The following is a 24,682-nucleotide window of genomic DNA, read 5'->3' as shown; positions in this document are numbered from 1 at the left end:
TCATTCCCTAAAACTGTTTTCTACAGACAGAAATTTTTTTAATGTCTCTATTAGGATAGAAAATTCTACTCAGCTCATGAAATACAGATCACATCACAGCAAAAAAGCTGCTTATTAAGCATCAGAATAAGAAATAAGCCATAAGGGCAATAACAATGGAACCAACAGATCTAACATCATTCATTCAAAAATTCAGCCAATAAAAAATAAAATACAGCAATTTATAGTTGAACTTCAGTCTTTAAAACATACAGTAATCTGCATGGCAAAACATTGATGAGTCACTCTTTGTAGGTAACAATTATATAGTGGGAATGTGGACAACTATCTTAATAAATTAACTGAAGTTTTTGACAAAGTTTCATAGCCTGAACACAAAATAATCTGGTGTGAAGAGCTAAATATAAACACAAATACACTATGTGATCAAAAGTATCGGAACACCCACAAAAACATATATTTTTCGTATTAGGTGCATTGTGCTGACATCTACTGCCAGGTAATCAGCGACCTCATTAGACATCATGAGACGGCAGAATAGGGCGCTCTGCGGAACTCACTGACTTCAAACTTGGTCAGGTGATTGGGTGTCACTTGTTTTAGACATCTGTACGCGAGATTTCCACAGTCCTAAACATCCCTAGGTCCACTGTTTCCGATGTGATAGTAAAGTGGAAATGTGAAGGGACATGTACAGCACAAGAACATACAGGCCAACCTTGTCTGTTGACTAACAGAGACCGCTGACAGTTGAAGAGGGTCATAATGTGTAATAGGTAGACATCTATCCAGACCACCACACAGGAATCCCAAACTCTCATCAGGATCAACTGCAATTACCATGAGTTACACAGGAAGTGAGAAAACTGATTTCATGGGTGAACGGCTGCTCATAAGCCACACATGGCACCGGTAAATGCCAAATGATGCCTCGCTTGGGGAAAGAAGCGTAAACATTGGACGACTGAATAGTGAAAAAACGTTGTGTGGAGTGATGAGTCACGGTACACTATGTGGCAATCCGATGGCAGCGTGTGGTTATGGCGAATGCCCAGTGAACGTCATCTGCCAGCGTGTGTATTGCCAACAGTAACATTCGGAGGCAATGGTGTTATGGTGTGGTCGTGTTTTTCGTGGAGGAGGCTTGCGCCCCTTGTTGTTTTGCGTTGCACTATCACAGCACAGGCTTACACTGATGTTTTAAGCACCTTCTTGCTTCTCACTGTTGAAGAGCAATTGCATCTTTCAACATGATGAAGTACGGCCTGTAATGGACTGGCCTCACAGAGTCCTGACCTGAATCCTATAGAACACCTTTGGGATGTTTTGGAACGCCGACTTCATGCCAGGCCTCACCAAGCGACATCGATACCTCTCCTCAGTGCAGCACTCCTTGAAAAACGGGCTGCCATTCCCCAAGAAACCTTCCAGCACCTGATTGAACATATGCCAGCGAGTGTGGAAGCTGTCATCAAGGCTAAGGGTGGACCACCACCATTTGAATTCCAGCCTTTACCAATGGAGGGTACCATAAACTTTAAAATCATTTTCAGCCAGGTGTCCAGGTACTTTTGATCACATAGTGTATCTTGGATGAAACCAGTAGCAATCTCATGACTCTTTACAGATTGGCATGCGAACAGCACAACAAAAGTAACAAAAACCTTCAGTAATTGATCATATTGCTACAAATATATACAGGAAACAATATGATCAACATGTAAAAGATCTTTAACACTTTGATCATTTTTTACGAATTATTATGAGAGAAAGCTGTGTTGTATAAGCTCACCAGACTGTAGACCAACAAGAGATTTTTTTAAAACCCAAAATTCACAATGAAATGTACATACAAAACAATGTAGAAGCAAAATTCTTCAAGCTTTGTACAATATTTACACAAAACTTTGAGCAACCATTTCCAAAAGTATCAATATCAACAGCAATACCCAACGAAAATGAGTTGACAACAGGAGGTAAGAAAGTTCTCACAGACAATGAGATATCTCAGTTCCACAAGAAAACCCGGCAGTTAGGCAGAGATCCCAAACTATTATCAAAGATTCAAAAAGATTTACAGGAAGAAGTCAGTAAATAACAAAAGAATACTTAAAGTAGAAAAAAGAACCAAAGCAGGCTGGAAGGTTCACGCCATTTTGGATGCCAGATAAATCCCTTCGTTTCTGCATTACAAAAACTACTGCACTGTTTTCCACATCCCCTACCCCCAACATTTTACATACTCACGAACGCTTGGTGCTGCCACCACCTGCGAGTGGTTATTGCATGTTGACATTGAACACAGGTGGTGATCACATTAATGAGACTGGACCATACTTAGGCAGTCATGACATCTCAGAAAAAAACTAAATTTATTTAAGTCTGATAGAAATTGTGTAGTGTGTTAACCGTAAGATGGTATAGCCGGGAGAGGAGGAAGTAAGCCCAGCCACTGCAGAGCACCAAGGGTGTGGAGCTGTGCAGAGGGAACAAACCCCATTGAATCTTGCATCTAGACACTTTAACATGTGGTTCACGCTTCCACAACAGATGTCACTCTCAGAGGTAAAGATTGCTTAAACGCTGTTTGTAATCAAAATTGAAATCATCGTATGTACTGAAATATTTAATAAAGATTGTGACTGTAACAATTATGTATATATCACCAGGAAAGGAAAGGGAGTAAACAACCCAGTAACACAGCAATCTACAATGGCTACCCCACACAGTACTGTCAAGCTAGGTAATGTTGGTTACAGCCAGAAAAAATGACTATTGGCCAAAGCCTTTTGTTGTCTAGCAACTTGTAGAAATTCAGTACTATGGAGATGATTGGCCAACTCAATTTCAGCAATCTTATGAAGCAACAGATTAATTCACAACATGTGCAAACCAACACAAATTTGTTGTAAAATCTTAGAACACATTCTGAGTTCAAACAAAATGAGGCATCTTGAACAGAATGACCTTCTCAATGCCACATAGCTTGCATTCCAAAAACATGCTTCACGTGTAACCCAACTCCTTTTCTCAAATGACACTGTAAGCTTTGGATCAAGGCAGTCAGATAGATGCAGTATTTCTTGATTTCTGCATGTTTCATAAGCCTGGCCAGTAGGTGGCTTACTCAACCAATAATGTTGCAGACTACAGCCACTGTGGGCTACCCAATGTACATAGAACCACTCTTAAGTAACCCTCTTTATAAAATTAGAATCACAGTGTACGGTCATGGTGGTGATTGTTGTTTCAATTGTTTGGCCATGCTTGTAGCAGTGAATGTTGCTGAGAAACTGAATGTATTTTGCTGCTTTGTTCACCTTTTGCAACATCTGATGTGTCAAGTAATTGATGCTCTTCAGATTGTATACACTGCTAGGGAAGAAAAGAGTGCACCTGGAAAGACGATTTTCATCTAGTGATGGCATGTGCCATCTGGGTGATAGTAGATGTACTGATAATGGTTTCACCATCGGCCACCAACAATATAGAGGCATAGCTACCAGACTGCCACCTTCATCTATCCTTTAACATGGCATGCTCACTGTCAGAAGGCTCAGTGTGGTGCAAATGTTTGAAGAACGCAAGCCAGCACACTATGGAGATGCACCCGTGCTTCCTACAGCCAACTGAGTGAGTTTGAAAGGGGTCAAACTGTGGCCTTCCAAGTAGTGGATTGTTCCTTTCAGAGGACTGCCACACAAGTTGGACATGCTGCATCAGTTGTACAATGATACTGGTATCAGTGGTCATGTGAACATTCCCACACCTGTAGACAAGATTCTGCATGTCCATGCAGCACAGACGTCTCCAAAATCGTCATATTTTAAGGGCAGCAGTGGCAGATCATAAAGCTAAGAGTCTAAAAATTCCTGGACCTAGTGTTATTCGACGGAGAAGAAGTCAAGAGGGTTTCCAGCAGCTGGCTATGCAGTAAAGAAGAGTGGCTGCAAATTCCAAGTGAGACACCCCGTAAAGAAGTGGAAGGTGGTATGGGGGAATAAGTCGATATAACCCAAATCCACACTCAAACTTTAAGTCATTAGAACGTTAGAACGTAGCAACCTGCCTGAAAGGACCAAGAAAACAGGAATTTTAAGTAAAAAATGAGCGAAGAAGCTGTTATGTGTTGCCATAGCGACCAAACATAATAAAACAAGAGAATTACTCCGAGACATTTGAACATGTTCAAGTATCCAATGGAGCAAAATTTAAATGTAAAAACCTTGAAGAAATGAAAAATTCACAATGATAAAAATAGTAAAGAAGATTTCGATGTATTTGCCTAAGAAGTACGCAGAGGACACTTCAGCTAAGAAGATCCAGTGCAGAGAGTATACAGCTCTCACATACATTGCGGGGACACAGATGCGAAAACCAACTTTCACATCCGACGCTGCCAGCACCAGCTGCTGTTCATCGGTGCTGACTTGATTACTTCAGTACAAAGTAGTACAAGATAATGCTGAGTGAACTGTTATTGTGTAATTATCATATTTAAAGTTAGTTTTAAATGCTTACAAGAGCTAAGGCATATAAAAGTATGGAAAATGTACAACAGATTGGGGAAACTCAAGACCCAGCTATGGCCATCAAGATTAGCAAAGAAGTGCCCGACTGGCCTGAGTTGATCAATTTAATCAAAGCTCAGGGTCTTAAGTTAAACTCGTTAAATTCTCAATTAAATGCTCAGAGTGCGACTAAGTAAAGAACTAAACTTGGTAAAATCTCAATGAAATACAGCAAACAACAAATTTAGGTTTGTTAAATGCCAAAGTCGACTCTCAAAGCAAGGAATTTAGTAATCAATGCAAAGGTATTGGTGCTTTGAAGACTGAATTCAACGTCTTAAGTAATAAAGTAGAGAATTTAAAAGTAGATTTAAAGAACGAGTTGACAAATTCTTTGACCACTCACATAAATCATATGTTTACTAACCTTAGTCAGAAACAGAATGACACTTTTCAAGATTTATCGAAAATGTTAGAACCTGACATCAAGAATAAATGTAATAATGTAGTACCAGGACTTATTGAAAAGTTAGAATCTTTTGAAAACGTGTACAATATTAAATATAATGATGTAAGACAGGGAATGAATACTTTGAAAGGGAATGTAGATAAGAATAATGAATTAATGCCAATTATTCCATCGGAAAATTACTGGTGTCAATACACGGGTAGGTAATGTACAAAGGGATTAAAAGGGAAACAGCTAATTCCGATATTATAAATAGTTTGGAGGAACAATTTGGAGAAATTACAGATTGAAAGGTTATCGAGAGAATAACATCCGGGAACATATCGTCTATTCCTTCTTCCGAACTTAATACCAGGAAGGGTATGGACGATCTGTGGAGAGAAATTTAGACAGTTACTGTCTCTCTGTATCTCCTCCATGTCTGAACAACATCACTTTGGTTCACTCCAAGGCGCCTGGACACTTCCCTTGTCGAGACCCCTTCCTGGCACAAAGTAACAATGTGGATGCGATCAAACTGTGGTACTGACTGTCTAGGCATGGTTTAACTACAGACAACATAAGCCACATGCCTCCTTCCTGGTGGAATGACGAACTGATCAGCTGTTGGACCCCCTCTGTCTAAAAGGCTCTGCTCATGCATCGTTGTTTACATCTTTGGGCAGGTTTAGTGAATTCTCTGAACAGTCAAAGGGACTGTGTCTGTGATGCAATATCCACAGCCAATCTTCAGGAGTTCTGGGAAGAGGGGTGATGCTAAGCTTTTTTTGATGTGTGTATATAGAAAATAATAGCACTTCTTTCACACTTCCCTAGGGTACTCCTGACAATACCCATCTCTGTTGAACATTTGCCGTCAATGACAACATCCCGGGTTCTATAACTTAAAAAGCCTTCGAGCCACTCGCATATCTATAAACCTATTCCATATGCTTGTACCTCAATTCACAGCCTGCAATGGGGTACCATATCAAATGCTTCCCGGAAATCTAGAAGTATGGAAACTGCCTGTTGGCCCTTCATCCATAGCTCACAGTATATCGTGAGAAAAGGACAACAAGAGTTTTGCACAAGTGATGCTGTCAAACCATGCTGATTCATGGACACAAGCTTCTTGGCCTCAATAAAATTTACTATATTGGAACTGAGAATATGTTCAAGGATTTTGCAGCAAACTATAGTTAAGGACATTGATCTGCAAATTTGCGGGTCCATTCTTTTACCCTTCTTATTTACAGGAGTCACATGCACTTTTTCCTATCACTTGGGACTATGCGCTGGGCGATATATTCACAATGAATGCAAGCTATGTAAGGGGCCAATGCCATAGAATATTCTTTGTAAAACCAAACTGGGAGCCCATCTGGACCTGGTGACCTATTTGCTTTCAGATCTTTCAGTTGGTTCTCTATGCCAGGGATGCTTATTACTATGTTGTCCATACAAGAGTGTCCCACGGTCAAATGATGATATGTTTGTATGGTTCCCTGCGTGAACGATTTCTTGAACACGAAATTTAAAACTTTGGCTTTCGCTTTGCTATCTTCAACGGCTACACCAGACTGGTCGGGATGGAAACTTTAGACCCAGTTCGTGATTTTATATAGTAGAGAATTTTCTTGGGTTCTCAGTCAGATCTTGCACTAAGGTACAACGGTGATCATAGTTGTATGCTTAGCACATAGATCCTTTCACAGATGCACAAATGTCTACTAACCTTTGCCTGTCGTCATTTGTGTGCCCTCTGCTTGCTGAGCATTTTCCCAACTTCATTACCCAGCCATGGTGGGTCTTTTCCACCCTTAATCTGCTTACTATGGATGTGACTCTCCAGAGCACGAATTACAATCTGCGTACAATTTGCCCATAATTTCTCTACATCCATCTTACTGGAAGTGATGTCAATTCACTGTTTAAGTGAGATGGTGGGAACTGTTTCCCTGCTCTTTCTAGCAGAAACATTCTCCTAGCCTTCTTGACTGATTTATTAACTTTCGTAACCACAGTTGCTATAATGACATCACGATCGGTAATCACTGTTTCTATACTGAAGTCGTCAGTAAGGTCTCACCTATTTTTAGCTATAAGGTCTACAATATTTCCATTGTGTGTGGGCTGCTGAATTAAGCTGCTAAGACAGTTCACAGAAAAAAAAAACATTCAAAAGTACTTTGTTCAACTGTGACTTTACACCCCACAAAGAATCTTTACACCCCACAAAAAATCCATATACATCCCAGTCTATACCCTGTAGGTAAAGGTCACCTACAACTAGTATGGGTATTTATGCACTACTGACAGCAAACTTTTTTGAGTGGCCCGACAATTGACTCAGTGGAATCAGAAGGCCGGTAAAAACAGCCAACAATTAACTAGGTTTCACCTAAACCTGTTACATGCGACCAGATAACTTTGTCACGGTCAACTTCAGCCTCATTAGAGATATTATTTTTCTCAGGTGTAATGAACATTCCCCCTCCTACAGCCTCCAATTTGTCTTTCCGATATATGTTGCATGACTCACTAAATATCTCAGACCTTGCCAGCCAGCTCTTGGTCCCAAGAATAATTTGTGCATGAGAACTTTCCTGGAGGGCAGTACATTCAGGTTTTGTTGGGAATATTTTGACAATTTACTGATGAAATTTTGACAGTTGAAGTGTCTTTACTCTGAACATAATCTGATTGCTTTGCTGCCTATCGACTAGCGTGTGTTCATCAGAGTACCTCAAACAATTGCCTAGCCTAAAAAACCCTCATGTGCAATCTACAAGTACTCTGCTACCTAAGCAGCTGCTTCCTTTGTCTAGTGCACCCTTGATCTATCAAAAAGGGTCCTAGAAATTTCTGCCTGATAATGTAGGTCTAGAAATCTGCAGTCCAGACCTTCACAGAGTCAATGACTTTCGGTTGAGACCCTCCACTCAGCTCCAAGGCAAAGGACCCTGGTCAACTCTGGCCTCAGAACCCATGTGACAGGCGTTGTCAGTGACGACACTGGCGCACCGACAGACATATTGAGTGAAACGTAGGCTTCCTTTTCAGCTCTGAATGCTATCAGCCCAAGGGGGCTCTATAATGCACTTAATGTTGTAGCTCATGATGACTAGTAAACCTCTCCACCATTGTGCCTGATCGAACCCTGCTGAAGCAGTGGCCACATGTCCACTCACAGGGTGAATGGGCAAGGCCTGACTGCCAGTCTCCATATCGGCCCTACACCTTAAGCAACATTAATGTGTTACCAGCCGCCACTCACCCTGCTGTGAGGGCAGATGCACCATGTCAAGTACATTAGGAGATACCTTGCAGCAGAATTATGAAAAAGAAAGAGCTGGTCCACAATGATATGCCAATAAATAGCACCTTTTTCATCTCTGGATAGTACAGAAGCCATCCACTGTTTGTTGCCATAGGTCCAAGCAACTAGTCCTGTGATCTGTTCAAAAGCATGCAGCATGTGACACACTTGAATTTAATGAATATCAAAAGCCTTAAACTCAGAAACAATTTTTGCTTTACCTTTGGCTTTGCTCATAGGAATCAACATGATACTTCTATGTCCCTGTGACTGCTATGTTGTTGAAATACCTACCTTACCTCCAAGCAAATGGACTTGCTCGTCCCACGTAACTGGCATGCGCACAATTGAGGGAAACACTGTCACTTGTGAGCAAGTGGTCTAACATAACGGTGTCACTATGTTTTCGAAACAGGAGCAACGGAGTTGGATCAAGATTGAATGTGCCAGAGGTCATACAGCATGACAGTGTCATCAGGTCTTCAAGAGGCGTGCGGGGAATTGGCATTACCGTACAGAACAGTGGCATGTTGGGTAAAAGCCTTCAATGAAGGTCGGCAACTGTGGCACACATGCATCAGGTAGGTCGTCCTAGTGTCTCTGAAGAAGTTCATGCTGTTGCCATGTTAGTGGACAGTGATCGATGCTATACAATTCGTGAGCTCGACCACGAAACTGATTAGTGAATACAACTGTGCTTCGCATCCTGAAGGAATGCCTGGTCATGCGAAAAATTTCATCACGATGAGTTCCGCATGACTTGACGGAAATGCAGAAATGGATGCGTTACAGTGCTGCTGAGACACACCTGGAATGCTACGAGTGCGAAGGAGAGGCTTTCTTATGCTGTACCGTAACACTGGATAAACCATGGGCCACATAATACGAGCCAAAACTGAAATGCCAATCCAACGAATGGCGTCATTATGGGTCGGCGCGAATGTTAAAAGTGCGTCAAGAGCCCCAGTATGGTGAAATTTATGATGATTCTCATGTATGACTGTGATGGTGCTATCCTAACGCCATACGTTCCTCCACAGCAGACTGTCAGTGCACAGTATCACTGTTCGTTTTTGGAGCACCACCTGCGACCACCTTCGCGAAAGAAGCGGCGACACTTTCTGCACAACCCACCCATCATTTTGCACGACAATGCATGGGAGCATAGAGCGCAAACTGTGGCTACTCTGTTCATTCGATGGGACTGGGAAGTACTATACCATCCACCAACTCCCCAGGATTTAAGTGCTTGTGACTGATTTGATTCTGAAGATGAAGGAACCACTTCATGGCATTTGCTTCAGTACTGTTCCAGAGATTTTACAGGCAGCAGACCGTTCGATTCGCACCTTCAACAGAATAGGCTCTGCTAACACTATACTACGCCTTCCACATTGCTGGCACCAGGTTCTACACAATGCTGGTGACTACTTTGAAGGACAGTAACAGGTGCAAACGTGTAACTCTGTTGTATTGGTTGTGAATAAATAGTTGCCACTATTGAAGTTCCAACCCTCGTATTAACTACAATTTCTGTAAATTAAACGTTATATAAATGGAAAATGCGTTCTATCACTTACATTATTTATGTCAATTATTATATGGTGTAGTTTTTTAAAACAGTAAAGCAATGTGTGCTTAATTAGTACATTATAATTTCATTCCAACTCTAGTTTAATGGCCTAGTTTGCAAACCAAGTACAGTTGAGGTATGGTTGAGAATACGAATCGCAGTAAAATAAAATTTATTTCCACTTGTTCTGTTTGGAATACCAACATGAAATTTGGCACACACATTAACAAATAATGTATGACAAAATTTTTTTCCAAAACAAAATAATTCCAGTTTTGGAACATTTTGGTAATTCAACATTTTAATGAATTTGGTTGCAGCATATTTTTGAAGCCTATAACGAACTGAATGAAATGGCATAAATTACAGGTCTCCACCTAAAATACTTTAGAGATATGGCCATTTTACTGTTTCAATATGTGCCAAAAATCGCACAACTTCAGTAACTTCACTAATTCAAAAGCGAATTTTCAAAAAGTTTTAATTTTAGATTTTATTTTAATCAGTAGAAGAAAAGCTAAAAATCCTAAATATCAAGGTTCAAATTTACTTTTTTTGTGGATTGATTTCACATGGAATAACCGAGGTGATAATGGTGCCCTCTTAATACATGTCTGTTACGTTTCATCTTAACACTAATTTTACTAATGAAAACAAAAGACAGTTTGTAAATTGTGTGCTGAAATGGATAAAGTATACGGCGCATGGCAAAATAGCGCTATCCGAAATCGACGCTGAAGCTACAGTGGTGTACCACAGGCCATAGATGACAGAAGTGAATGAAGGCTGTGGAGATGCGTACGGACGAATAGGCATGCAACTGACCACCCAGATGAAACAAGGGGGCTATCAATTGTGTTCAAACGACTGTTCAGCATTGCTAAATATGGGCCTCTGCAGCAGGCGCCTGGTTCGTTCATCCCTGCTGACTGCTGCTCATTGCAATGAAGGCCGGAATTTGCATGCTAATTCCCTTGGAGAATCATTCTGCAAGGCATACTGGATCGAAACAAGTATGCATCTATCCTCGAAGACCATATCCACCCCCCCACATAGGTTACTTTTTCGTCAGCATGATAGCACCTAGCAGCAAAGCAAAGCAACATATCAGACAGCTCACAATGTACGTGCACGATTCCAAAAGCACCAGGATGAGTTAACCATACTCCCCTAGCTACCAAATGACCTGAATTTAAACTTGATCGGAAATCTGTGAGACCAACTCCATCAGGCAGTTTGCGTAATGGATCCTCAACTGAGATATTAAGTGCAGCTGGGCAGAGCCCTGGGGATGGCATTGCACTCCATACCCATTGATACCTTCCAGAACCTCACTGACAACTTTTCCTGCAAGTCTGTGCTGCAGAAGGTGGTTACTCAGCCTTTTGCAAAGTGGTCATATTAATGTGACTTGACCATATATTTAATTCAGTACTTTTGGATAACTATTGAACACAATGTTAGCAAATAATTCACTTCATCATTCCATTTGCCCAAAGGAGGGGATACAATCACGTTCCCATTCCTTATGTTCCTTGCTGCTGCTGATTTTCAGAGGACTTTATGTGCTCCATTCAGAAAAAAAGTCTTAATGTTACAAGTTTCATCTGCATGGTGGCTACTCAAATTTTGGAAGGGGTGGGGGGTCGTTACCCTTAGTAGATGGCAAGTGTCATAAGAAGCTCCGATAAAACATTGGTGAGTGGTGGACTGGAGGGGCGGGTCGGGGGGTGTGGGCATACCACAATAACTTTTCTTTCCTCTCAACTGAAATATACCAGTCATAAGCAGTATTGATATAGTATTATATGGAATAATATTATATCCATACTGTTAACACATCTGAAATTATATAAAAGTAGGCCTATTTTGGAATTAGTGATTTGCAAAAATCAATAAAATTAAATTTCAAGGTTAAACTGCAGAATACCCTGAGATTTTAGGAAATTTCTGAAATTACTCAGGATTTTCCTGATATTTTTCAAGTAAAACATTACAGGTTTTCTAGAAGAATCTCCACCCTCATCTACTATGTGCAGCATTGCTTAAACAACTGAATACACTTGAGCTTTTTTTTAAAAATACTATTGGTTGAGCCCGTTTCTTTTCCAGCTAAAATTTCAGTAAGGTCAAAAGTATATTATTCAGGGTCCTTGAAATTTCAATGGCCTATATTAGATTCTAATGGAGGCAGGGGTTATACTGTAATTTGTTACAAAAGCAAATAAAGAAATAAGACAACCATTAATTTTATTTTTCCAGAGGACAGTCCATGGGTCATTCCACGTGAAGTGTCCTAGGGCTCGAGCACTACCATCTTCAATTTTGATGAAATTTGTACAGGATGTACCTGAGGGACCTACATGAACTTATGCAAAGTTTCAGGCTCACCTGTAACTTGGTTGAGGTGCTAGAGCCATTTTCATGAAAACCACTTTTACAGAGACCCCAAAGTCGTGAAGATATTGTCAAGTTTGGTATTCCACTGTTCCTAATGTAAAAGAGCTAGACTTTTGCTTCTGGGTATAGTGGTACAACTTTGTATGCTCTACACACAAATGTTGCAAGTAGAGTTCAGAAAGCAATGCATTTGTCATAATCTCAGTTCAAAGTGGGCAACAAATCATGTTGCGAGAAATTTGCCCCATAGTTTAACGAGGCATAAGTAGTGGAGAAAGTACGCTACGGACCTGGTCTTTAGAACTACTGTCTGTCTTGATGTTTAGTAGATCACAAATTTTGGCCTGGCTTGTGTGTTTAATTACTGTGCTGCCATCGTGTAAATTTGCTAAAAAACATGAATGTATCAAAAAATAGTAATGTATCTCAAAATGGACACCTACGACATTACATTCATTAACACTGTTCAACAGAGCACATTTCATTGTATTAGAAAAACTTATTTTCATTTTGGTCTCTCTTTGGGTAAGGTGCAAAAATGTCACCTAAAATTTGGAATTTTGTTGATCATGTCCTCATTGAATATTCATTTCTCTGTTTATTCAATGATTTTAAACCTGTTTGTGACAGGTTCATTGCTAAATTTAACCATTTAACTGTACTAGAGATTGCTACATAATTTTTGAGAAGCTTAATGCTTATTAATTTTATTTCTTTTCTTTATTTAGGACCCGACAATCTGATTTTAGTGTTTGACGCATATCTAGTTGTTGCTAAAATGGAAGAACAAGATCAAGTTAATGTATGCAGTTTTGGAAATACTGATTCCCCATGCCATTTAACGAGATACAGTGCCTTAAAAGGACTCAAAGCTGTAAAGCAACTTTCCTTATAAGAACAATAATTGCTTACTAGATGGAGGGGTTTACACTCTACTGAAAATAATCAACTATGATTCCATCATGAAACTTTACTCCTAAAAATATTTGAATTTTTGCAAAGATCATGCTGCAACACATTTGGCAAGAAAAATCACACTGCACAAAAAAGCTTGTGCTCAATCAACATAGAAACAGCTGACTTACTAAAAAGGATAACCATGTCTGATATTAAACCAGGACAAAAAAATGTGCCCTTCCTGTAGAAAAGAATTTGATACACCAAAATATTCACAAACTGACATTACATACCAGTCAGATGAAGATGATGAGACTAATGTTGGTTACAATTTGAATACAAGCTTAACATTGGTTGGAATATCACCATTAAAATTTCAACAAATTGGTGCAAGGGATACAAAAGGATACGCAACGTGCAAAGTTGAAGGTGCCATTATTAAGAAAATTGCAGAAGTGGCCTCCCACTTGATCCCAGTGAATTGGAGCAACCATCCACAAGCAAGCAATGCTTGACTTGTTCAGATCACATTGAGCTGAACCAAGAATTGAAAGAAAAATTATATATATCAAATAATAATGAGAAAATTCAAATTTTGACCTTAGTTCCCCCACAGCTGGTCTATCAAAAAGACTGTGGAAGAATTTTGTGTTTCAGAAAGAATGGTAAGGAAGGCTAGAAAGTTAAAAGCTGAACAGGGAATATTGGCACAGCCCAAAGGTAAATGGGGGAAAAAGTTTTCTGAGGATGTGAAGGCAAGAGTCATAGAACATTTTTATGATTAAGAGTTTAGTCGGATTTGTCCAGGAGGAAAGGACTGTATTATTGTTCGGGTAGATGGAGAAAAGGTTAACAAACAGAAATACTTATTACTGAGCAACTTAAAATAAATGTTTGTTGCATACCGCAATAAAAATGGACCAGAAAGTGCATTTTCCAAATTTTGAGGATTAAGGCCAAAGTGATGTGTGACTGTAGGCACATCTGGTTCACATTCAGTTTGTGTCTGCACAATACATCAAAATGTGAAACTACTGTTGGCACACAGCCCAATAAAAGAAGATTACAAAAATTTTCTGAGCAAAATTGTAATTTGGAAACAAAGGATTATGTGCTTTATCACTGTGAAATATGTCCCAGAACAGAAGCTCTAAATGAATATTTAACAGTGTTTTTGCAGATATTGATCCTGACGCCACAATTCAGTTCAAACAATGGACTCACACTGAGAGAGAGACACTTGAAACCAGGGAAATGACAGTTGAATTCATTGGACTATTAGTTACAAAACTGTTGGCCCTTTCTACTCACCACTACATTGCAAAGCACCAAAGCAAACATTTGCAGTTCACTAATGAAGGTCTCAAACCAGAATTGATTATATTAATGGATTTCGCAGAAAATTACTCCTTTATTGTCCAAGACACAGTGCAGGGATTCCATTGGGAAAATAGTCAAGCTACAATACATCCGTTTGTCATTTACTACAAAGGTAACGAAGACCTAGAATATCAGCGACTGCATAATCAGTGATTGCCTCCAACATGACACAGTTGCAGTGCAGGTGTTTTTAACCTACTTGATCAATTCCCTTAAGTGCATTTTTAAAGAAATTAAGCATATTCATTATTTTAGCGACATTTCTGCAGCACAGTACAAAAATTTTAAGAGCATCCTAAATCTTTGCCATCATCAAAAAGATTTTGGCATTACTGCAGAATGGAATTTTTTCGGAACAAGCCATGGGAAATCACCATGTGATGGAATTGGGGCCACAGTTAAGCATTTAGCAGCACGAGCTAGCCTTCAAAGCTTAATTGACAACCAAATCTTAACACCAACTGATCTGTTTGAATATTGCAAAAGAAACGTTAATGGCACTGAATTTATTTATATTAAAATAGAAATTATTGAAGATGCAAAAATTGATCAAGACAAACGTTTTGAGGATGGATGTACAGTGTCTGGTACAAGAGACCATCACCATTTTGTGCCAATTGATGAAAAGCAACTTAAGATTCACAGAGTATCAAATGATACGCCGTCCTTTAAAGCAAATGTTAAACCAGCATGCTAAAGTAGATACTGAACATGTTGCCATTAATGAACTACAGCCTGGCCAGTATGTTGCTTACGTTTATGACGGAAAATGGTGGATAGGAAATATCTCTGAAGTTTCATTTGAAGAAAAAAGTGCCTTCATTAATTTCATGCATCCCCACAGAGCTGCTTAATCATTTCATTGACCTACTAGAAGAGAGATATGCTGGATCCCAGAACAACAGATTACTGCAGTCATACCAATTCCAGCTGCTTCAATGATGGGGTAGCAATACAGTTTGCCAGAAGCAATAGTTTTAGACATCAGCAAAAAATTTAAAACATTTAACAATTGAAGAATTCTGTATTATGGCTTGGGAACAACAGAGAGACCCAAAAAAGACTTGGAAACTTGCTAGATACCCACATTCAGACTTGGGAACCAGCTAGATATTCATATTCTGGCTTGGGAACCTGCAGTAAAGAAACCTACCCGTAGCTGACCTTGCATGACTATCGGGCATGGCCCCTTGGCAATGGGGTTGCCAGTCTTGAGATTGGTAGTGGCATAGCCACCATGAACCACCTTACCCAAAGAGAGACCAAAATGAAAATAAGTTTTTCTAATACAATGAAATGTGCTCTGTTGAACAGTGTTAATGAATGTAATCTCGTAGGTGTCCATTTTGAGATACATTACTATATTTTGATACATTCATGTTTTTTAGCAAATTTACACGATGGCAGCACAGTAATTAAACACACAAGCCAGGCCAAAATTTGTGATCTACTAAACACCAAGACAGACAGTAGTTCTAAAGACCAGGTCCGTAGCGTACTTTCTCCACTACTTATGCCTCGTTAAACTATGGGGCAAATTTCTCGCAACATGATTTGTTGCCCACTTTGAACTGAGATTATGACAAATGCATTGCTTTCTGAACTCTACTTGCAACATTTGTGTGTAGAGCATACAAAGTTGTACCACTATACCCAGAAGCAAAAGTCTAGCTCTTTTACATTAGGAACAGTGGAATACCAAACTTGACAATATCTTCACGACTTTGGGGTCTCTGTAAAAGTGGTTTTCATGAAAATGGCTCCAGCACCTCAACCAAGTTACAGGTGAGCCTGAAACTTTGCATAAGTTCATGTAAGGCCTTCAGATACATCCTGTACAAATTTCATCAAAATTTAAGATGGTCGAGCTAGGATCATCATCTAAACTGGGACGCTTGACATAGAATGACCCCCATGCTTTGAGAAGTACGGTGTAAAAACTTTTTTTAACCATCCTTTCCCTTTTAACTGATATCTGATGTAATGACAGACCATATTTTCTGTACAATAAAATACATAAACATAATTACAGATTTTTTCTGTCTTTAAAGCTGAATTTAAATTTATGAGATTTTTTTTTCTACAATCCTTTTACTACGATGTATACAACCTCCAAATGACATATGGATGATAATTAAAAACATTGGTAATTTATTTTTTCCTGTGAGGGGTTGCTAGTCCCCCGTCGGGCAGCTCCTCAGATGGCAGAATGGGATGGGATATGGGTGGTACTGGGGAAATGAAATACCCAGGGTGGACCAAAACTAGCAACAAGGGCAGTGTCTGTACTCCAGAAGAGCGGCTTCCTGGCAGCGTCAGGTCTCTACGGCTGTTTACTACATGGGGAGCAAGGCAACAGGAAACCACCTCCAACAATTATTCTGAAGAGAATCACATAAGCCAATATGACAAGCACATTTAACTCAAAATTTTCCAGAGATATAAATAGTTCCCCAATCGGATCTCCGGGGGTAACTGCGTTAAATTTTGCTTAGAGTAGGAACATCAATCTTCGAAACAAAATAAGGATCGGAACCTGGAATTTACAGAGTTTAATGAAAGTCAAGTGTGAAATGGATTTGGGATATTCACAGTTTGGATTTAAGAGGAATTGGAAGGAGAAAAATGTCATGGTTCTGCAACATCTGAAACTGGACAGGAATAAGAAATGCTGGTGACTTGATCCATGCTTGAAGAGATATACAAGGCTGGGCAAATGTGATCACAAACATCCATTAGTGGATATGCGTTTATTTTTTAAGATGTGTCATTTTTTCCCCGAAAATAGGAAACAGGGAGTGTCAAGTGTTAATATTTGGTATGGTTACTTGTCTCCTAGAGAACAAACGAGCGAAGTTTCATCCTTATCTGATACAATTGAGAGATCTTGGATGGCTTGACATGGAATACCCCCATCTTCAATAATCTCATTTTATTTCTCCAAGTTCTTGACTTCTCCCATAAGGCACTAAACTACAACTGCACTGCACATAAAACAGACAGTTTCTCCAGCACCATTATATTTGTGATGTTGCACAGATAGAGATGTCCTGTGACAATCTACGAGGTGCATTCAAGTTCTAAGGCCTCCGATTTTTTTCTCCGGACTGGAAAGAGATAGAAACATGAGCACTGTTTTAAAATGAGGCCGCGTTCATTGCCAATATGTCCCAGAGATGGTCAGCACCGTACGGCAGATGGAATTTTACCGCCAGCGGTGAGAATGAGAACTGTTATAAATACTTAAAATGGCGACGTTTTCCTTACTTGAACAGCGTGCAATCATTCGTTTTCTGAATTTGCGTGGTGTGAAACCAATTGAAATTCATCGACAGTTGAAGGAGACATGTGGTGATGGAGTTATGGATGTGGCGAAAGTGCGTTCGTGGGTGCGACAGTTTAATGAAGGCAGAACATCGTGTAACAACAAACCGAAACAACCTCGGGCTCGCACAAGCCGGTCTGACGACATGATCAAGAAAGTGGAGAGAATTGTTTTGGGGGATCGCCGAATGACTGTTGAACAGATCGCCTCCAGAGTTGGCATTTCTGTGGGTTCTGTGCACACAACCCTGCATGACGACCTGAAAATGCGAAAAGTGTCATCCAGGTGGGTGCCACAAATGCTGACGGACGACCACATGGCTGCCCGTGTGGCATGTTGCCAAGCAATGATGACGCGCAACGACAGCATGAATGGGACTTTCTTTTCGTCGGTTGTGACAATGGATGAGACGTGGATGCCATTTTTCAATCCAGAAACAAAGCGCCAGTCAGCTCAATGGAAGCACACAGATTCACCGCTACCAAAAAAATTTCGGGTAACCGCCAGTGCTGAAAAAATGATGGTGTCCATGCTCTGGGACAGCGAGGGCGTAATCCTTACCCATTGCGTTCCAAAGGGCACTACGGTAACTGGTGCATCCTACGAAAATGTTTTGAAGAATAAATTCCTTCCTGCACTGCAACAAAAACGTCCGGGAAGGGCTGCGCGTGTGCTGTTTCACCAAGACAATGCACCCGCACATCGAGCTAACGTTACGCAACAGTTTCTTCGTGATAACAACTTTGAAGTGATTCCTCATGTTCCCTACTCACCTGACCTGGCTCCTAGTGACTTTTGGCTTTTTACAACAATGAAAGACACTCTCCGTGGCCACACATTCGCCAGCCGTGCTGCTATTGCCTCAGTGATTTTCCAGTGGTCAAAACAGACTCCTAAAGAAGCCTTCGCCGCTGCCATGGAATCATGGCGTCAGCGTTGTGAAAAATGTGTACGTCTGCAGGGCGATTACGTCGAGAAGTAACGCCAGTTTCATCGATTTCGGGTGAGTAGTTAATTAGAAAAAAATCGGAGGCCTTAGAACTTGAATGCACCTCGTATAATGGTCCATTGATTGGCATTCACTTGCACTCTATATGAAGTGTATATATTTCACAAACATGTATATTCCATAGGTTTTATTCATATGTGCTGACTGGTCACAAAGCCTGTTTAACTTTTATTGTCCATTCCAAACTAACTTTATTCATGTACAGTATGGCTGTAAGTAAGTGAAACAATACAAAGTTTCCCTAATCATAAAAACTTTGCATCAAAAATACCAAATAAATAGAACTGCAATGTTAAGGTAAATATGACAAATGGATACAGATTTCTAAAGGATGTTCCATATAGAGATTAAAATGCAATTTTTTTCTAAGAAGTTCAGTTCAATGCTTTTTTCCATATATGTATATATCTACGATAAATAGTAATTTCGATATTATGAAAAGGGTAGATTGTTACAATACAGAGGAAACTCAGTTGCAGACAGACACAATGAAAACACTTGTACACATTCAAGATTATGGGCCAAAGGTCTTCTTCCTCAATTGAAAACACACACAAATATTCACAGAACTCATACACACAACTACTGCCATAGCGACCAGAGCCAATGGTAATGTGTGTGTGTGTGTGTGTGTGTGTGTGTGTGTGTGTGTGTGTGTGTGTGTGAGGCACACGTTTTCTGTTTCAGAAGAAGGCCTTTTGGCTGAAAACTTAAATGTGTAGCAGTCTTTTCTCTGCACCTGTATGCAGCTCAACATCAACTCTATATGGGGAGTAGCATTTTTATAATACTGTTAATCTATCCCGGGCTTTCCATGGATTGTAATTATTTTTCCTTATTTCCAGAGCTCTGAACGTCACTTACTGACAACAAATGTTGAGTTGGCACACACAATGATGTGCTCTTGTCTGAAAAATACTGATTTGGTGAACTAATTCAGACGATTCAAAACACTGTAAATAGTGCCAGATGACATATTACCATGCAATAGACGAGATGAACAAGACTGACATCACCAGTTGCCACAACTCTGAAAAACTGACACACAATATATTTTCCTTGCTAGATAAACATGGTTTGATACCAAACAATGTTTAAACATATTACCTAGAATGTGAGAGTTTTACCCATTTGTTTTGTACATATAAACAAACATGCAAACTAACTTTGGAGAAACAGTACTCTCCATCATATAGTAAAATGAGTATCTGCTTAAAATGTTATAGTATTTTCCTTTCACAAACCAGCCAACAAAATAACATTACTAAAAATGATACACCAAATCAGTACCAAAAAATTACATACATGTTAAAGCTATGATACTGCAAAAATAGCTGACTCCTGTGTGCTCCTGTGATATACAATTGTGCTTACCACGTATCCACACACGAGCCGTCGTTCGCTGTTAGCAGCAATCGCGGGTCAGTGCCCCCACTTCCGCCAATGACATCAAAGTCCAATTGTTTAAATAACAGAATCAACTGGACATTTGCATTGGCAGTAGCAGAGAGTACCAACTCACCGTTACAACTATTAAATAACTAAGATGTTGAAGAAAACATCGTGCTGAATTTGATGTTCCGTGTAGCATCACCAAAAGTTCTAAATAAAGGGAGAGCCACTTTGCGATTTAACCCTCTCTTCTACCAGAACTTTAGTGATGCTTATTTAATGTACTGTCAGTTCGTGCTGATCTCAGACGGTGGACATTCGTGATGATCCTTGCCGTACCGTAAGTGCTACATATACAGTTACGCTTTTTTGGAGCATGCAGATTACTGTTGTACCTATCAATCCACATAACTCAAGTCACAATCATGCTGAAATGTGCATATCTATACTACATTTAAATATGTGGAAGAGTATGAGCAATTTTCAGGAAATAATCTTTGCAACTTCCACTGGAACCGACTTACGCAATGACACATTCTAGGATTACAAATTTCATCTGGCTTTTTCCAATTTTATACTAGCCAAAATATTAATACGCAGCCCAATGTTACCTTTTTATTTCAATAAACTTCGGCTAGATCAGGAGCTTCTTAACTTTTCAAATTGCGACAACTCATCGATACCTTCACCAAAGCAGGTACTTTCGTTCTTCTGCCAGCAAAGATAATCATTCAGTTATTGCTCATGCAAGCCGAATTCCCCCTAACAAGAATTAATTGCATGCACCCACTGCCAGTCGCGTAAGTCAACTTACATTTGGAAACAACTCCTAGTATTTTGTCGTTTCAACTTAGGCGTAAGTTGCGAACGTTAAAAGCCGTTTAACTTTCTCAAGCTGTAATTCCATAGGCTTGAATTTCTTACTCGCGCTTTACCCCAACAGTATCCCTACATGCAAGTCAGTGTTTCCACATGCCAAAGATAAAATGCTACTTGCGCGACAAGTGAAATTATGCGAACGAGTGTCAATATGGTCGCACAGCTTCAAGCCGAAGAGCTTGTAGGTATCTCGACAAAGAAAGAACGGACCCACAACTGTTGGCTACGGAAATGGGTTGTTACCAGAGTTCGTTTGGGGGCATGCAATACACACACTATCAATGCAGCGGTCTACAGAGTACGAAGTTTCGTTCGAAAACCATTTGTACCGATTTTCGAGTGTGTTGTCGGGCTAGGGTTACCATATTTTCAAAAATAAAAGATAGAGTGTTTACTCAACATTTTTAATGGCCATTCTTTCCATTTTTCAATAAACAACTACCTGAAAAGCAAAATATTACATAGATAGTAAACAAATTAATTACTATGATTTCATACACATAAAAGAGCAAAAACGTCGCCTTTAGAAATTTGGTTATACTATTTAGGAGTAAGGACTGATACATTTTAAAAATGGCTCTGAGAACTATGCGACTCAACTTCTGAGGTCATTAGTCCCCTAGAACGAACCTAAGGACATCACACACATCCATGCCCGAGGCAGGATTCGAACCTGCGACCGCATTGATACATTTTACATTCCACCTTTCTCCAGGTGTACTTTGTCGATAATTTTGTATCCTTTAACAAATTTTTATCACTGTTTTCAAATTTATAAATTTGAAAAATGTCTTCACTATCTTATGTTTTTCACAACATTTAAAAAACCTAAAATTAGTGACTCTACGTAAAGGACAAAATGAAGAGGGGAAATTAAAGCCAAAAAACGACGGAATCCATTAAAAACGGATTATCTGGTAACCACAGTTTAGGTAAAAACAAAAGAGGAGAGCTTAAATTGCTGTGAGCGAAGTTAGGAGCAATAGTATTGGTATTCATCCATGTCAAGTGGTCATAAATATTTAGATATCTATATCCTAGCATATGCAAATATATGGAATTGGTTGGTACACTAATTTCTGCCACTAACGTCATGTCAAAAAGGAATCTTTGCATAGAAAATCGTGACGGCTTTTGGTAGGTAGGCAGTATTGGTGATGGGCATTCAGTGTTGTTAGTACTACTAATGCTTGCAACTTTCGAGGGATTATCTCACTGAACTACAAACTAAACCCTGACAGTACCATGTGGCTTCAATAAACAGTAATTTCTTTTCTTCTGTTTAGTAGAATTGATTGAAAGCTTGCCCTGACCTATCATGGCGGCTGTGGGGTCCTGCATAATGGTTTGCCTCCATAGAGTACTCTCTCCTCTTTAGTATCGAGCTCATTGTCAATGTTCTCTAAAAATTGATCTTTAGTTAGCAACATTATTAACCACAGAGGCGTATTATGATCCCCATACACAATGAAAATTGTTTGTTAAATTCACTCTTTTTTATCCACAGGCAGTGTTTTAGTTGGAAAATATTTTTTGGTGGTACTCACCTCACTTCAAAATTTTCCATACCGCCTAATACTGAACATAATTGTTTGGATGATATTTTCTGCATGCCATTTCTTCTACTGTCATCTTGTCTCCTTGTAGCCATGACCAGACAGATGGAGCAGGGTGAAAAACGTCAAGCAGTAGTCCCATACATTTTATAAAAACAAGATACTTGTACACTGCACATAAAGACTGTTTCTTTTCTTTGTTAATAGTTCAGTCATGGCACTGAATGACCTTCCACTCTAATAGGTGGACACTGGAATGCACAACTTGCATTAAAGGTTTCGAATCAAGGGGCATCGCATTTGTCTCTACATGTTCTCTGATCCATTTATGTATTTCCTCTTGTATGTTTTCTGAAAAACACCACACAGATTGTTTATATCCCTACCACATTCAGTAATGTATACTTCTTCAGGCCAATGAGCTGTAGTCACAGTTTTCCAAGTCTTTAAATTGTACTTCCAATTGTTCGTCAGATTCTAAAGAAGCTGGGTGCAAAGCTTAGCTTACATTTAGCACTAACCACTGCTTGAGATTGTCTGCCGGACTCCTCAAAAATTGTATGCAGTGCATTTCTTTTGCGCTACTGTTACACTGTAGAGGTGTGTCTTGAAATAAGTAAGATTTCACTGCACTGTTGGCTCGCTCTAAATACGGACCTGAACAATTCACCATTGATTCTATACCACAGATTGTGCACTTAACTGCTCTGTCTGCATCTAGGGGTATGATCTGTCTTTCCTGCTAGTGCTAGTGCAAGTCGGAACACTCTGTTAGAGCATCATACAGCAGATCTAATTTTTTTAAGTCGCGTCACACGAAGGCCATGATGGTTCCTTTGAAACGGCACAGCCGATTTCCTTTCCCACCCTTTCCTAATCAGAGCTTGTGCTCCATCTATAATGGCCTCATTATCAATGGGACATGAAACACTAATATACTCCTCCTAAATTTTTGATAAATTCGTTACTATCGTTAAAATTACTTGCTGGTTGACACTTCGCATGTTGGAGCTGCTATCCTCCAATCAGACTGTTCAAACATCATGCCCAAACTGTTCGCCATTACCAGATTGCCCCAACAAATGGTCAGTTCACTTCCAGTGTATGGCTAGTGCTGTGTACGAAACATGCGTATTTCATTGCCAGTGTTGTGAATGTGTTGTTTTTTGTGTGGTTGTCATGTCTGATGAAATATGAAAGGAAAGGGGCAGACTCAGGATTCAGGATGCAAACACATCAAGAAAGAAAGCTGGACAAGGAACTGTGTTTAAAGGACAATCTTGACATCTCTTGTGCATTATGCTGGAGGGAGAAAATGGGGAAACTCTCTCACCAGTTTCCAAAGTAGTCATATGATCTGCAGCCACAGTCAAGGTTAGTGAATTAACCATACTTCATATTGGTAAAAAAAAAAAAAGAGAAGAGAGAAGGTGAAGCAGGATCCTCTAGTCTTCATACTCTGGGCGAGAAGGTGAGTATTCAGAAACATTTCACAAATCTGAATCCTTTCGCACAAGACGCAGTTCAGCATCACATATACAGTTACCATCAGAACTGAGACTCGCCTACACATGATAAGCTCCATACAACACTGCATGAGGCCAAAGTTTTTGAAGGCAGAAATTCATAGATGCGAAAGCTTTTGCAGACTATTGGTTTTAAATACAAAAGTATTTCAGGTTGTAAAATATTGACGGAAGGAGCAAACATAGCTGTATAGTAATGCAGATTTTGCATGAAGCAAAAACCATTAAATCTGATGACATTGTTTGGCTTGATGAAGCATTGGTGAAAGCAGGGTGTACTACAACGAAGTGTTCGAGTAACAACATAGCACAGAATATGGCATTCTCTAATGGTAAAGGTGGTGGAATATCTTCTCATGCTGGTTTTATTTTTGTCTTCCAATTGCTTTTCAGAACGAAGAAAACGTGAAAGTGCCATGAGGAAATGAATCAGGAAACGTTTTTAAATTGTTTCGAAAATAAGT

General features: G+C 39.6%; 1 protein-coding gene across 1 annotated transcript in view; it reads right to left on the bottom strand.

Moving 5' to 3' along the window:
* LOC124711375 (microprocessor complex subunit DGCR8) overlaps positions 1–20,972 on the bottom strand; it is a 238,048-nt gene extending 217,076 nt beyond the window's left edge. The window contains exon 1 of the mRNA XM_047241426.1: positions 20,869–20,972. The gene's annotated coding sequence lies outside the window, so the exon portion shown is untranslated. The remainder of the gene's footprint in view (positions 1–20,868) is intronic.
* Positions 20,973–24,682: the final 3,710 nt, after the last annotated feature.

This window comes from Schistocerca piceifrons, chromosome 8 (genome assembly GCF_021461385.2).
Source record: "Schistocerca piceifrons isolate TAMUIC-IGC-003096 chromosome 8, iqSchPice1.1, whole genome shotgun sequence".
Classification (NCBI taxonomy): domain Eukaryota; kingdom Metazoa; phylum Arthropoda; class Insecta; order Orthoptera; family Acrididae; genus Schistocerca; species Schistocerca piceifrons.
Note: the sequence above shows the minus strand (reverse complement) of the source record. Positions and strands in the feature narration are given on the sequence as shown.